We start from the raw sequence: 17,080 nt of genomic DNA, 5'->3' as shown, positions 1-17,080 counted from the left end.
GAAGGCTCACTACAATATTGAAGCTTGGAATGAGAGCCCCAAATGGTCGAGTTTACACCGAAAATACCCGATTACGGCGTCTTTGCCATTCAATTTTTGCACAATTTTGAAATACTTTCTCCATAAGTTTCAACACTCATATTTAAAACTGTTAGTTTGCTGAACTTATCAACAGCTTTCGAAAGGCGTTAAGAAAGTATAAACTACTTTATTCTCTACCTTGGTTGATAGAAGGATTAAGAGGAAGTAGTAAGGAGTTGGGGTTACGACTCAACTTTCGAAAACAAATTGATAGGCAAATTAATTAAATTGATCAATTTATCACCCCCGCCCCCGACCACGCCCACCCCCGAACCGACCACGTTCACCCCCACCCTCGGATGAGATCACGTGTTTTTCTCAGCCTGCACGTGGGCCACTCCGCATGTCCCCCACCAACACTCCCCCTTCCCCAACGAACACTATTGGCGGGAATTTCGAATTTTGGCTGGAATTTTGAATTTTGGCTCGAATTTCTAATTTTGATGGGACATTCATTGTCCTAGGGCTATGATGACATGTCGACCCCACCCTCCTACTCACCACCTGCGAATTGGCGGGAAATTCAGATTTGGGTGGGATTTTTTTTTTCTCCACTGACATGACCAGAATTTGTGGGATACGTTCAGTCTATGCTGAGTTCTCGTTGTGGAAGCATCCTGATGTGTTCGATCAACGAGATGAATGTGAGGGATACAGCAGCAGGTGTATTACATGTACACTGTAGCCACAGTTCACTACATGGAGAATGGAAGACTGTGATAATGGAAGAGTGCAGGAGAAAGAAGCAGAAGAATTCGGTTCAGCAGATTGCGACAACGCAGAGGGCTGGAGCCAAGATGCATGTCGTAACCGACACATCCTCATGCGCTTGTGCAAACGGTCGAGACAATCCACATGACGTATTCACTCTCCCAAAACAGAAAAGGCGGGCAGTTGATGCTAATTCGCTTCAGTGGAAGCATATTCGTATACGTGATATACACCACTGAAGAGCAACTGCTCAACCCCATCCAGTTCCCCTCCACCAACCCGTCCTCGCGGCTATGCGGAATGTATTCTATCGAAGAGAGATTGGTGTCTGATCAGGAGGAGATTAACAGCCATGTTGCCTGTAGGCATACAGCCGAGAACTGCACCCATAGCCTCCTACATGTAGAGTGGAAAGCAGTTATATTGGATGAGTGCCTGAAGAGGAAGAGGAATACTGTTCAGCAGATAATGGCTGTGCAGCAGAATGGTACCAAGACTCATTCTATAAGTCAAGCGGAACTTTGTTGCTGTTATAACTGCCAGTCATTTTTGAAATTCACAGTCAGTTTCCCAACCCGCAAGAGACGTCTGCCTCCGATCCAGAGGACCAAACAACTCGTCTATTTCACAATTAGACCACCAGAGGCATCGGACATTGGTAGTAGGCAATAGGAACGCAGCATCCGATCACAAAGGAATATAAGACGGTCCCAGCAGCTCCGCAGCCTCAATTGCAGTCAGTCACCCAGAATGAAGCGCCAGTCGAGATCGTCCAGCGCCGTCCGGCCACAGCAGCACCAACAGAATACGAAGCAGCGGCGGAAGAGTAAGTACCCCCTGCTTAATGTCTGTTTACTGCCGTGTGAGGGTCTTTGTGCTTCTATCATCGCTTACACGGTTCTTCTTCTTTGCTCATCAGCGGATGCGACGTCCTCCAGCCTGTCAGGGTCTGCAACAGCTGCGAGGCCCATCCCGTCGGGATCCGCAGCAGCGGCAGCATCCTGGGATCCTGTCGCGCACCTGGTCAGCTTGATGGAGCAGGACAGTCAGCTATTATTGTCGGCTGAAGACACCCAGCCAGCCCCTGACTCGCTGAAATGCCACGGGAGTCCTCATGAGCATGACGCAGTCAGTACAGGCCACCATCATACGTGCCATCGCAGAATATTCCAGTGATACTGCATGGACAGAGTGAGGATGTAGTGTATGAGAAGATACCAACTAAGCGCTGTGCACTGCTATTCTTCTCTTCTGTGTATAATTTATTGCTAGTTGTTCGAAACGTTTACATGTTGGTATGGAAACAACCAGAGGCAGGGAGTGCCATATTGTGATAGAGATTGAAATTGCAGCTTAAAGTATTAAAGTGCGGTTTACGGATATCGAATTGAATGCACTCAATCGTGCAGAGGCGTATATCAAGCAGCAATTGACCGCCGAGTATCACCCAAGCCGTTCTCCTCCGGTTTGGTGTGAAGAAGTTCAGCCAAGTTATGAGCGCTGCACGTAGGGTGCTAAGGAAGAATATGAAAACCAAATGGTGCATGAAAAACTGTATCCTGACAGTGTTGTATGCAACTAAAAGCGCCCTGAAGCAGAAAGGAGTGAGAAAAAATAATCGATTAAACCACCCGAGTTCTACCAATACCCAAGACGTCGGGTGGAATTATTTCCTTCCTCATTCCTGCGTGAGCCGGTCTCTCAGCGGTGGGGTCACTGACTGGGGTTACTCCGGCTATTGCCAGGACAGTTAATACACAAAGCTCTCAGGAGCAACTGCAAGAGGCACGAAGACATAACCGCATAATGGAGGCAGCAGCCATCGGTATAAGGGCTACTCTTGAAACCATAAAAGAAAGGAATAGGTCTCTTCATAAACAAACAGAGCCCCCTAGCAGTCCTATCAGACAGAGTGCTTATAAATACAGATCTGCTTACGTTTGTTATGAAGAAATTCAACATTCCGAGATTCCGAGGTGTGTGTGTGTGTGTGTGTGTGTGTGTGTGCGGAATACATTACCGAATACGTTACCAAAGACTGTTTGGAAATCAGGAGAATGCGGAATTGTGAATCTGGATGTAGCAGGAGGACCTGGAACTCACTGGGCACCATATGTTAAAAAAATAAATACAAATAACGTCTACTATTTCGACTATTTGCTGACCTGCAACCCCCAGAAGAAATACAACGATACTTCACAGGCAGAAGACATGTGTTCTACAATTTTCGACGCTACCAAGACTTTAATACATTCCTGTGTGGTCATCTATGCTTCTTGTTCCTCCTGACTTTTATGAACAATATATAAGGCAGACTATTAAACAACCATTCAGCAGCCGATGTTTAGGTGCAATGTCCTACACTCTGACATTAAAAGAACGATCGTCTGTACTACGTGCGAATTACTTGCTATCAGTTGATTTAAGCGCTCGAGATTGGAGAATCGCGTTCATTGGACTGGAGACATACAACACCATACCAAATATCACAGAGGCTAACAATAAACTGCATCTGGAAATTAATGGTAAAGAAGAAATTGTAGAAAATGAACGTGGTGCATACGATATTGACGATTTAAACGAAGTTTTAAAACAGTCTGGAAAAGTGTTTGAGCTTCGTGAAAACATCAGTACGCTTAAATCTGAAATAAGGAGGGTGAACGCTTCGACTGACTTTAAGCAGAAAGGTTCAATAGGCTCACTACTAGGCTTCACAAAGGAACAGGTTTTGAAGACGGATCCCAATAAATTTTACAGATATGATCAGACAGTGGATATTTCCCCCGTCAGTATAATGTCTGTTGAGTGTAACATTGAAACTAACTCATATCTCAACGATGCATTATTTCATTCAGTTATTCAATTTACGCATTCCTCCCATCAGTTGGAACAGGGTATAAGATTGTTGAGACTCCTACCACCGCTATATACCTTCCAGTGACAGTTCAGACATTGGACGATCTGGAGCTGCGTATTGTGGATCAGAATAACCAACTTGTTGACTTTCGTGGTGAGGAAATCATTGTACGACTACATCGACGACAATATGGGCCTAAGGTATAAAATCAAGGCACAAACTGCACAGCATAGCACTTCGTAGCAGAACTGTGAGGTGATAACACGTGCGAACTACGAGTTCATTAATTCAGTAGGCTTGAAACCTCGCAATGACATCATCCTTCAATATATCTCACCCAGTGGAATATGATGACCTAATCTTACGCCAGGAATACTTCTCCCATAAACCTTATGCTTCAACGACATTTAACAAGAACGATGAAATTAGGATTGTCATCCAGCATCAAGACACTTTAACTCTTCCATGCATGAGCTTCATATATTTGGATGGATCCTTTAAGCAAAAGGACGGTAGTCATACAGTGGTATCAAGGCATACACGTAATGCTTTGGCATTCCTGTTCCAAGAAATACGTTATGAACTTAATGGGACAGAGATTGATCGTACACTTAATGTCGGCATAGCATCAACCCTTAAATTATATGTCTCATTATGATCCTCGGGTTTGAATGGCTTAGAAAATGCAGGATAGTTCATAAAAAAGCCTGCGGGCAAAACAACAGAAGAGTACCACCGATTTACTGCACGTGTTTCTCTAGAAATGCTTACGGGTTACTTTGAGGACAAGCAGTGAATTATTGTGAATGCTAAACAGGAGCTTATTCTGGTGTGTAGCGCAACAGATAGCAACTCATACATTCAAGGAGCTCAAGAGGAGAATCAGATCATCATCAATAAAATTATATGAAAAATGCCGCACATCACTGTGGCAGAGGAGGAGCGTTTGAAGCTTTTAAATGTTCTGAATATCGGAACATATCTGCCATTTACTTTCCGATCATGGGAGGTTTTTGAGTACCCAGTGCAACTGGCAGCGAGCAGCCAAACATGGCCTATTAAAACCTCAATGTAGCTGGAAACACCAAGATTCATCATACTTGCATTCCATACCAATAGAAAGGGAATTTAGCAAATGATTCCACCATATTTGATTACTGTAAATTAACTAATGCCAGAGACTACTTGAATTCCGAATTCTATCTGTATGAAAATTTAATGCTACTGTGGGATCGGAAGGTATATTGTCTAGCATTTGACTGTATGCAAGATTCCGTGCTTCTTACTATGAAGGTGTTGAAGAGGAAGGATGTCTACTCAGTCCACGGAAATTCAAGGAGCTGGCACCAGTCATCGTCATAGGCTGTTCTATGCAGAATGAGATAATTTAATCAGGACCAATAGATGTACGAATCGAATTTGAATCTTCATCAAATTTCCCAGAACACACTGCAGCGCATGCTCTAGTTCTACATGACCTTGTAATTAACTATTGCCCACATACTGATGTTGTGCAGGGTGCTGTATAAATGACTAAGTGCTGTGGCGTACACAAAGCATTTCACAATGACAACTTGCAGTGTGGACGCCGTTGCTGATATTCAAGGTTTCTATGATGATGAATGTAGACAATTCGTATTTAAAGATGTTGCACGCATAGCATACACAGAATATGCCGGTATAACAGAGACATTCTCAGCAAGAATTGCATCACTGGGGCTCTTCAAGGATGTGAGCTGTGCTAGAATACGTAGGAGTGCAGAGTGGCTAACACGTTTCTTTCATGGACTCTACTGGGATGATCCTGGTATATCTTATAAAGATACGATGAGGTCGCTTATACATTCGATCATCCTGAGACCATCATCTACGTCAAAGGCGATAAGAAGATCACATTAATGCAGCTATTCAAGACCTGGAACTTGGCGGGTGTCCTGCTGTCCATAAGCTCAAGAAGAAGATGTGTGAAAATAGTGTTATGTCTACTTACGAAAATGTAAAAGTACTTATAAGTTGGATTAATGAAAGTAAATGATTTTTTACCTCACATTCGGTGTTTTCCTTTCTTTCTATCTACCTCCTACTTAGACAGTACGTAGCTCTGCACAGATGCTTGGTCTGTGGCTTTGTTCAAACACAGGAGATATAATTTTAGCCATGTTTGCTATATGTCTTTGGAAGCGGACACGATCACGCGGCTCGCCTGTTCCCAAAAACCTATACGTGCAGCATGATAGGCGAAATCCCATGCAATTATTACATATATTTCATTTTCCTATTTTCCTCCTTCTTAAACGTCACCTCCCTCATGCTTTAAACTAATATCTTGTGCATTTTGCACAGCCTTTATATACATTTGTAAAGGTAGGGATTTGTAAAATAGTAACAAAGACGTATGGTAACGAATAAGAATTTTTTATTCAGACATAAATACTCACAGCAGTAATACAGCTTTACATCCACAAATCGTGTTGTATTTACAATACTCGAAGTAATATCGCTTTTAAATTCACAGTTCTTGTTACTGTTGTATTGGGTGGCTCTAAACATTTTCCACCCCAAGCACCTGAAATAATTTAATAATACAATGAAGCGGATGGCTCTAAAATGTTCATTCCAAAATTCTGCACTAAGATAAAGTGGGTGAAACTCGCAATTAAAACTAGTATGACTTGGATAGCTAGCGGTAGGTGGAAGTTAAAAACTAATCTATTTACACGCACACTCATACACTAAAGTAAACTATTTTTTTCCTTCATTTACATTTTTTAACTTTTTTATGAGTTTGGTTCAATTTTTAAATCTCTTTAACAAATACACTGCACATTTTTTAATTATTTTATTATGTTTTTTCCCGGCACTTACTGCTTATATAGTCGTGCCTAGATATTATGGTACTTATTTGGAACAAAAAACAGGCATAAATATTTACATGGACATTCACACTCAAATGCATTCACAAGCATACACACAGATGCACATAATCACTCACACATGCAGGCACGCCATACATCACACATACAATATTTAAACTTATGATAAAAGAGCCATACTATTAGGTACAAGCTCTCACTCAGCCAGTCTCTCTCTCTCTCTCTCTCTCTCTCTCATACACACCGTCCCCTACCCCTTCTCACGCTTCAAGTAAATAGTGAGAGTACAGGAAGGTTTCGATCCTGTCATCACAAATGGCTGTTTTATCGTCATGAGATGGCAATCCAACTTTAAATTGCAGCATAGTGTTGCTGTACCAAATGTGGAGGTTGTGGCGGAGCACCGCCAATGCCACTGTACAGGCTCTGTAAGTTGTCTTCGACTGTGAGGGCATGTGAAGCCGCACGTCGCACACCCTTAGCCTTCCTCTGGGTGGCTCCATCTATTGTACGATATGCATTTACTTTGGATCTTAGACCCACAAACTCCACAATCGGCAATACACCCACCTCATCTCTCATTAAGCCGGTAACCTTCTTGTTCTGAGGAACAATACCGTAAGGATAATCGGCTGCGTATCCCGATGTGTAAAATTCATTACTGTGGCACATAACTACATCATATGGGTCGCAGATCTTCACCCAATAGACGAAGTTATTTGTATCCATATAAAGTAACTTTGGTTCCACGAAATGAGTGTAAGTAAATTCATAATTGAAGTGGTACATGTGGGGTTTAGAGATTTTCAGTCTACACATACCCAAATAGATTGGTTTCGTAAACTCTACTGAAACTTTCGACATCCCCGTAGCAACAAAGTTCTCAATGAAAAGTGTGGCCCCCCTTGAAATTTGGTCTGGCGATGCACTGTCTTAAGGCTCATGGCCCATCTCATTGGGTTCTAATCAAAATATATGTTCATTTATTACATTTTCCATGGTTTTACCGAAAATCGAACTATTCATCAACTTGTAAAAGTCTTTTTCGAAGTCGTTAGTCGCGCCCGCCCTCTTTTCCGTATTTAATTCAATATACTACTTCAACCAGTGGGATTGATTAAAGGAGATAGCACAGATTATTCTACCTAGCTCCATCCCCAAGCTGAGACACTGCTCGACATTATGATGATGAATTACATACCTCTGCTCGTGTCCAACAGTGGTCATCAGTTTAGGGATAGTGCTTCCTCACAGGGCTTATTGCTCTGTGCATAACTGCAAGAAGCCTGTCATTTCATGCAAACTAACATGGTATATGAGGTCTGCCTCCACCACATATCCTAACATCAGAATCAACCGCCAGACCCAATATTTTTTCCACCTAATCCCTATAATTCGTTTTCGGACACCCATTGATACCCACCAGCTAGCAGTGGCCGCATCATGGCGTGCCCATATAAGTTAATCACATCCAAATACAGAATATAACTTGAATCGAGACTAATAATGTGTTTGTAGACAGGCATGCGGTGGCGCCGTTGACGATACACACGTCGACGAGGCATAGTGCTTCAATGCTGTTGCAGATATAGCTCACAGCAGAATGGTTCCACTGTTATGCACTGCCCCCTAAAATAGGGAGCAACCGACCTTGGTTATGTAACACGATTGATAAGGGACTTAGACTCTGCAGGCACCAGCAGGCGGGAGTAACCCCGGACGCGCACACTAGTCGCGCTAGGTGTCCCTTATCAGCCGCCAGCTAGTGTGGCCGAGCGGATCTAGGCGCTTCAGTCTGGAATCGCGCGACCGCTACGGTCGCAGGTTCGAATCCTGCCTCGGGCATGGATGTGTGTGATGTCCTTAGGTTAGTTAGGTTTAAGTAGTTCTAAGTTCTAGGGGACTTATGACCTCAGATGTTAAGTCCCATAGAGCTCAGAACCATTTTTGAACCTTTTCAGCCGCGTTATGTAACCAAGGTCGTTCGCTCCCTATATAAGCGGGCAGTGCATAACAGGGGAACCATTTTGCTGTGAGCTCTATCTGCAACAGCATTGAAGCACTATGCCTCGTCGACGTGTGTATCGTCAACGGCACCACCACATGCCTGTCTACAAACACGTTATTAGTTCAAATGGTTCAAATGGCTCTGAGCACTATGGGACTCAACTGCTGTGGTCATCAGTCCCCTAGAACTTAGAACTAATTAAACCTAACTAACCTAAGGACATCACACACATCCATGCCCGAGGCAGGATTCGAACCTGCGACCGTAGCAGCAGCGCGGCTCCGGCCTGGAGCGCCTAGAACCGCACGACCACATGTTATTAGTCTCAAGAATAAACTTGGAGGAAATGGAACATCCCAAGCAGTTATATTAAATGGACCTATATTCTTTTTTGGCTGCAGGGTTAATTTTACTCTGGATATCGCTACTGGTAATTCTGGTAGTGGTTGGTTTACCCTAATCACCGTACATTGTGAAAACGCCTCCCTTCCTGGACTGGAATCTTTCGCCGATCGAGATGTCATCGCCTACGAGACGTGGCATGTCGCACTGATCCAAAGACCCAAAGTAGACCTACAGGGTGTTTCAAAAATGACCGGTATATTTGAAACGGCAATAAAAACTAAATGAGCAGCGGTAGAAATACACCGTTTGTTGCAATATGCTTGGGACAACAGTACATTTTCAGGCGGACAAACTTTCGAAATTACAGTAGTTACAATTTTCAACAACAGATGGCGCTGCAAGTGATGTGAAAGATATAGAAGACAACGCAGTCTGTGGGTGCGCCATTCTGTACGTCGTCTTTCTGCTGTAAGCGTGTGCTGTTCACAACGTGCAAGTGTGCTGTAGACAACATGGTTTATTCCTTAGAACAGAGGATTTTTCTGGTGTTGGAATTCCACCGCCTAGAACACAGTGTTGTTGCAACAAGACGAAGTTTTCAGCGGAGGTTTAATGTAACCAAAGGACCGAAAAGCGATACAATAAAGGATCTGTTTGAAAAATTTCAACGGACTGGGAACGTGACGGATGAACGTGCTGGAAAGGTAGGGCTACCGCATACGGCAACCACAGAGGGCAACGCGCAGCTAGTGCAGCAGGTGATCCAACAGCGGCCTCGGGTTTCCGTTCGCCGCGTTGCAGCTGCGGTCCAAATGACGCCAACGTCCACGTATCGTCTCATGCGCCAGAGTTTACACCTCTATCCATACAAAATTCAAACGTGGAAACCCCTCAGCGCCGCTACCATTGCTGCACGACAGACATTCGCTAACGATATAGTGCACAGGATTGATGACGGCGATATGAATGTGGGCAGCATTTGGTTTACTGACGAAGCTTATTTTTACCTGGACAGCTTCGTCAATAAACAGAACTGGCGCATATGGGGAACCGAAAAGCCCCATGTTGCAGTCCCATCGTCCCTGCATCCTCAAAAAGTACTGGTCTGGGCCGCCATTTCTTCCAAAGGAATCATTGGCCCATTTTTCAGATCCGAAATGATTACTGCATCACGCTATCTGGACATTCTTCGTGAATTTGTGGCGGTACAAACTGCCTTAGACGACACTGCGAACACCTCGTGGTTTATGCAAGATGGTGCCCGGCCACATCGCACGGCCGACGTCTTTAATTTCCTGAATGAATATTTCGATGATCGTGTGACTGCTTTGGGCTATCCGAAACATACAGGAGACGGCGTGGATTGGCCTCTCTATTTGCCAGACATGAACCCCTGTGACTTCTTTCTGTGGGGACACTTGAAAGACCAGGTGTACCGCCAGAATCCAGAAACAATTGAACAGCTGAAGCAGTACATCTCATCTGCATGTGAAGCCATTCCGCCAGATACGTTGTCAAAGGTTTCGGGTAATTTCATTCAGAGACTATGCCATATTATTGCTACGCATGGTGGATATGTGGAAAATATCGTACTATAGAGTTTCCCAGACCGCAGCGCCATCTGTTGTTGAAAATTTCGAAAGTTTGTCCGCCTGAAAATGTACTGTTGTCCCAAGCATATTGCAACAAACGTGTATTTCTATCGCTGCTCGTTTAGTTTTTATTGCCGTTTCAAATATACCGGTCATTTTTGAAACACCCTGTATGTTTATAGTAACATGCCATTTACATTATATACAGTCCTGTATATTGTATGTGAAGAAGGGGTGGCGCAGTGGCGTGACGGTATTTAGCAGACACTTGGTTTTTCATCTGTCCTATATTATGGATTATTGCTCGGCGCTGTGGATGTTCCAAACGAAGCATCTCGATAAAATCTGAGAATATTTGAGAATACTCGAACTTTCAGGAGGGAATATGGAGCGGGTAGATGCGCTCTACTCGACGAAATATAGAATGCACGCAGTACGTTCTCACTGATATCTACTGTGGACCTCTTAACTGTAGACTGTGTTTCGGATGTGTCAGCTCCCCATAGCTCGTGGACTTGGAACTCCAGGTGTGTTCAGAGGGTCTGTTTCTCGATTTCTGGAGTTTTGGGTTGGGCGAGTGAACTGGAGCGGATTGCTAAATGTTCAAATGGCTCTGAGCACTATGGCACTTAACATCTGAGGTCATCAGTCCCCTAGAACTTAGAACTACTTAAACCTAACTAACCTATGGACATCACACACATCCAAGCCCAAGGCAGGATTCGAACCTGCGACCGTAGCGGTCGCGCGGTTCCAGACTGAAGAGCTGATCGCTTCCAGGATCGTTCCGATTAGGATGTTGTCATTAGCGATGCGCACTGTCGTCACTCTTGATGGACCTTATTAGTGGTGTGGGTGTGCCTCGTAAGTGGGACATGGCCTGTTTGTGAGAAGTGGTCTTTTGGCTGAACATTTAACCTTGTGTGTTTAGTATTACACTTATCTAAGATTCGGAACAACAGTATTATATTAATCTTTAGTCATGAACTGAAACAAGCAGTTGTTGAGGATCCATAAACTTTCCCAGCATAGTACTCGATGAAATTCATATCGTATCTCGAAATGTAACATAACGTCATCTTGACACAATCCATGTGTATTATTTGCCTTTGCATCTCGATTTACAAACTGGCAAAGTCCTCCATACATCATACACTCAAAGAAAAGAAGCATATCAGCACCAGTGAAAAGTTCGATGCTACCCCTCGTTTTATTGAGCAGTGCGTCCCAGGACAGCCCAGGCGCTGTGAAATAAAAGGCAGATTCCAGAGATAATGTGGCCATACATGGACTCCGGAACTTTTCAAAAACATTCACAAGCTAGTGCACGTCAGTGTCCATGTATAGACTTGTGTATTCACCCAAATTTAGAATGTTGAACTCGCACCAGACAGTCATGAGATGCTCATAATCTGCACCAGTTATGGCATTGCCTGTGAGAGTACTGGTAAATACAGATATGTTGTGTAGCATGGTTTCGTCGAGTTTCGCCTTACTATCCAGATACTCATAAGGGAAAACTGCTTTCCAAGTCATGAGCTGAAACTTTTCCTCATTGGGGTAAGCAGATCAGGTGATATGTATATCCTCCTGAGGTAGAGTTTCAACGAGTTTGTGGAGTGGCACCTGCATAAAACGTAGTGTGTCAACGAAGCTGAGGGTAATTATTGGCGTCATTCGTTTGGAGAGTGAAATATACTTCTCAACACTCTCAGGCAGGATACTGACCTGATTTTTCTCCCAACCGAAATCAACCAATTGCTCTATTAGAAAGTGAGCGTCATACCAACTTAAGTTATGGAAGAAAACGGGTATGTGATAATCAACTTCAAATTGCATGCATTGTGAGCTGCACCATGGAACTTCCCGGAAGATGACAATGATTTCTATGGGGAGTTTCAGCTTTTCTGTCTAATGGCAGCCACAAATATGACAGTTAACCGCTTCATTGTATAATTTTTTATCCTCCTCCAATTCAGTCATGGGAATGTTGGTGCTGTGAAGCCTTCAACATTCCATGACAGTTTTTCATGCTCAGTGAGCAACCAAACCTGACATAAGATTCATAGCGGTTGAGACTTGAATCATATGAACATAGAATTTGGTATGCCGCTGCACAACGTATGTGTTTTTGCATGAAGGTGGTATGTGAGGGTAAGGGCCTTTCACAGCGGTTGATAGGGGCAAGGACACATTCGAAGTCTGCACATACAACAAACGGACATCGTTCCCGGTGGTGAGCATTCTTGAATTTAATGAACTTGTATTCAGCCTGTAGGCATAACTACATATACTAATTCCTAGGATTCACAGTCCGTCAGGTGTCTTTTAAACACTTCTCTTCTGAGAAGTTATTTAGAACCTGAAGTAAACGTGTTTATCTTTATATTTCGATAACTGGCTGCAAAGGATGCGGGACTTGTCTCTGATCCATACATAATGCCTGCTATGACATTCAGAGAAGAGCAGCATGTTTACACGAAGGTCATGCTCACCTGAATATTTCGAAAAATGGAGGGGTCCAAATATAATATGCTTGTCCTGCTCATCTGGCTTGCTTTTCTGGTTCTTCTTCAGGCTATAAACGTGAACTGATATTCTGGGATTTGGTGCCTCAAATTCTGCTATGTCCTGAACCTTTACTGGGCACTCAGTGCCATCGAAGTTATAACATCCACGAATGTTAAGACCTATTCTGTATCGAGATGTGCGCTATGGATGTTCAATTTTTCTATCAAAATTCAGGATTGACCATGCAAAACAAGCATTATTTTTTACATTTTCAACGTTAATGTAAGCCTGTTTCTTCTTAATATCCTCAGGGAATTTGATATAATTGGAGCCTCCATTTAACGGATAGTAGATATTAATATGGATCTCGAGGTGTGGTATTTGGCTGAATGCTTTAGCCGAGCCTCTTACTTCCATCTTGGAAAACTGGGCCAGTATAGCACCCATGGTGGATTCAACGATACCACTCGGCGATTGATGTACTTCGAGATATAATGCCATTATTACCCCAGATGTAGTGTAAGGTTTTCTCCTCAGCAGCACTCTGCTGTTTCGGGCGGGTGAGTCAACTCGCGGCAGAGCACTGCATTACATTTAATGGAAATATATCTCGGATCATGTAGGGCTTTCAGGAGCTCTGCCTCTAGCACCAGGAGCCATGCTTCTGGAAACCTGACTAGGTCACGATACCCCCCAGCCAGATTCCTAATTCTAGTAAACGAGATACGCCCCTCAAAGGCTCTAGTAACCACTGAGTATTGTAGATGGGTCATGAAGCCGCTAATCTGATCTCCTTCACTATCAGGATGGGGTAGAGCATTACCACTAGCCAAAGGTTTATTATCATTAACACTACAGCTAGGTGACGACTGCATCCAGCTGATGGATGAGGGCGCTGGGAATGAGGCGCTTTCAGGGGGGAGGGGGAGGGGTATGCGCCGAGGAACACATCCCTTTCACCGCCCGCGAGTGTGAGCAGCCGGAGCTGAGTAGTAGGAAGCGGTGGCAGTGACCTCCTGTGGGAGCACCCAGGCTGCGGCGAGGGCGCTCCTTGATGCTCCTGCATATTGGAACCTGAACACCATCACCAGCCTAGGGGATGGAAGATCGTTGTTCCGATTGAACCATCCACGGACGCCAGATGGTATTCGATAGTTTGGGGACAGGTACTGCAGCAGTCGCGGCTGCGTTTCGCGTGGCATTGAGCAGCACTTTTGCACGGATGTGCACGCCACTCGGGTGTGTGTTTGACACCCGCCCCCACAATCACCTGTCTAGGTGCAAACGCCGCATCAAGTTCTCGTCGTGGTGGTGTTGGTGTCACCTCTGTAACATACGAATAACGGGAAAAATTAAGCACAATGCTCAAGATTTTTTTTAAATATATGCTGTAAACAAATAATGACAATTAAGTAAATCACGAGTCCAGAACAATAATTACATGCTTTAACGATGACAGTCACATTATATTCACCTTTTACATTCTGGGTCTCAGGGTTGAGCAGTTCAGTCGATGTTGGTTGGTTGGTTGGTTCGGGGAAGGAGACCAGACAGCGTGGCCATCGGTCTCATCGGATTAGGGAAGGATTGGGAAGGAAGTTGGCCGTGCCCTTTCAGAGGAACCATCCCGGCATTTGCCTGGAGTGATTTAGGGAAATCACGGAAAACCTAAATCAGGATGGCCGGACGCGGGATTGAACCGTCGTCCTCCCGAATGCGAGTCCAGTGTCTAACCACTGCGCCACCCCGCTCGGTTCAGTCGATGTACCTGGTAGTTTTCCCAACCAGTCAAATATCTCCACCTCCTGCTCCAGAAGGGAGACATCGCAGTCTTTCAGCATCCACCATCTCACGTTCCCACTCAATAATCTCTCCCTCGCCAGAATTGTTGTTGTTGTTGTTGTGGAGCCATCGATCCATCTCACAGAAGTTGCCTACAACAAGATATTGCTTATTACAGACAACAACAAAAAAATTGTATTGAATTTAACCACAGTGTGATACTGATTATACACAACTGTGAAAAAATTAAATAAATAATTAAAAAGTTCATAATACATGGAAGTGATGACTCCTGGTCATCTCTCTCGACACATACCCCTACAAGAATCTCATTTGCCTCTTGACCAGTAGGAACATCTACAACAGTGAATCATATATACCTCACACAAATGTTTATGACGAAAAAAGGTATATGGGCAATATATTACAACTGTACTTACTTTCTTGCTCGATTTCAGACTCCAGCTGCAGAAGCTCAGTGTCCATCAGCTGCTGTCCTAATGCAGCGACAGCGAGATCCAAAGTTTTATACACACTTGTTACGATCTGAATACATCAAGAGCAGTTTTCTGAACATGTAAACTACAGCACGGATTTTGGAGACGTACTTACATGATGGGAGCACAAGCTCTTCCACTTGATGGGGACTTTCAGCTTCCAGATGCTGCTGCTCTAATGCTAGAATAACAGTAGACATGTTATAAGCACTTGTTTGTATTTGAACACTTTAAGAGACACTTTTTAAACATATAACCATCACACACAGAATTTTGAGATGTGCTTACATCATGGTAGCATGACCCCTTCTGCTTGCTAGAGACTTTCGGCTTCCGCCTGGCGTTCTAATTCGATCAACATTTCGGGAATGAATGCTGTATTAGTAAGAAAAAAGAACTTTTATAACCACTTGTTAAGAAAATGTATCACTATCTCGAAAAATTTTGAGTACTTTGCTACGATATTTTATAATTGTCGCAATATGAACTCATAACTTTTTTTATAAACGCTTACATGGCAGTTGATCCAAGTTTGGCCGTTTCCCACCACCACTGCCGCTGGCATCACTGTTGACTAATCGTTCCGCGGTGCAGGAATCACACTGCCACAACTATGCGCTATGAAAGACTAATGATGATTGCGGTGGGGGTTGGGCTTTATATAGCTTCAGACTCCAGCCTCCATTTTGTTGAGGACCAATAGGAACTCAGAGTACCACACCAGCAAGATATAACTTGTCTACTTTTTTCCTTCAAGCAGGCTTGGTGCTGTTTGAGGAAAATATCACATCTATGGGGGAGGAAAACAAGATCTGAGACAAACATACTGTGTTTGCCGGCGAGTGGATGGAAAATTGGATGCAGCTGCTAGCTTTAGAAAAACATTCTTTGTTGAGTATGAGACATATGGATAGTCTCACATGCCCATTGCCAGCTGCATTCCTCGAAGTATATGTTGTTGTTTTCCTTAGAACAGAGCTGTGGGGGAAGATGCTAACCTTCGCAACCAGTAATGACCAACAAAGCGCGCCTTGAGAGCGCAATAGTACACTGATTCCAGTTGCTGTCTACCGTGCCGGCGAGTGGATGGAAAATTGGATGCAGCTGCTAGCTTTAGAAAAACATTCTTTGTTGAGTATGAGACATATGGATAGTCTCACATGCCCATTGCCAGCTGCATTCCTCGAAGTATATGTTGTTGTTTTCCTTAGAACAGAGCTGTGGGGGAAGATGCTAACCTTCGCAACCAGTAATGACCAACAAAGCGCGCCTTGAGAGCGCAATAGTACACTGATTCCAGTTGCTGTCTACCGCCCCCCTGACAGAGGCAGACAAGTGGTCATCAGTAGACCGCCGGACCCGTGGCCGGGGTGGCCGAGCGGCGCATGTTTCACGGTTGTGTCACTAGGCCGCCTGTGAGTTACGAGTTTGCCTGGCGTGGCACTTTGTACGTCAAAAGGTCTGCAGCTGGTCAGAGGGCGGGCGGCAGTGGGATGCCTCCTGGGCCGGCAAGGGACTGCTACCTGATGCGGGAGGGCTGCTCGGAGCCGGCCACACCAGTATTGCACTCGAGACTTGCAGACCGCCTCAGCGTGTCTTAACGACTTTGTGATCGCAATATACGAAGCGATGAAGCGATCAGAAGCTAAGCAAGAGTATCCATGTCCTACGAAATGCAAATTACGTCCTTCTCAGAGCATAAGTCTCTGGTTTCCCATTCTCTGAATTCCTACCACCTATTCCCGTTTTATAAACAATCTCCAACAATAATTTCCGTTAATGTTACGCCCTCTGAACTGACAACTGATTTGTACAGTGAAAAT

Source organism: Schistocerca cancellata, chromosome 1 (assembly GCF_023864275.1).
Source record: "Schistocerca cancellata isolate TAMUIC-IGC-003103 chromosome 1, iqSchCanc2.1, whole genome shotgun sequence".
In the NCBI taxonomy this organism is placed as follows: domain Eukaryota; kingdom Metazoa; phylum Arthropoda; class Insecta; order Orthoptera; family Acrididae; genus Schistocerca; species Schistocerca cancellata.
The sequence above is the reverse complement of the archived record's forward strand: the minus strand, read 5'-3'. Positions refer to the sequence as shown.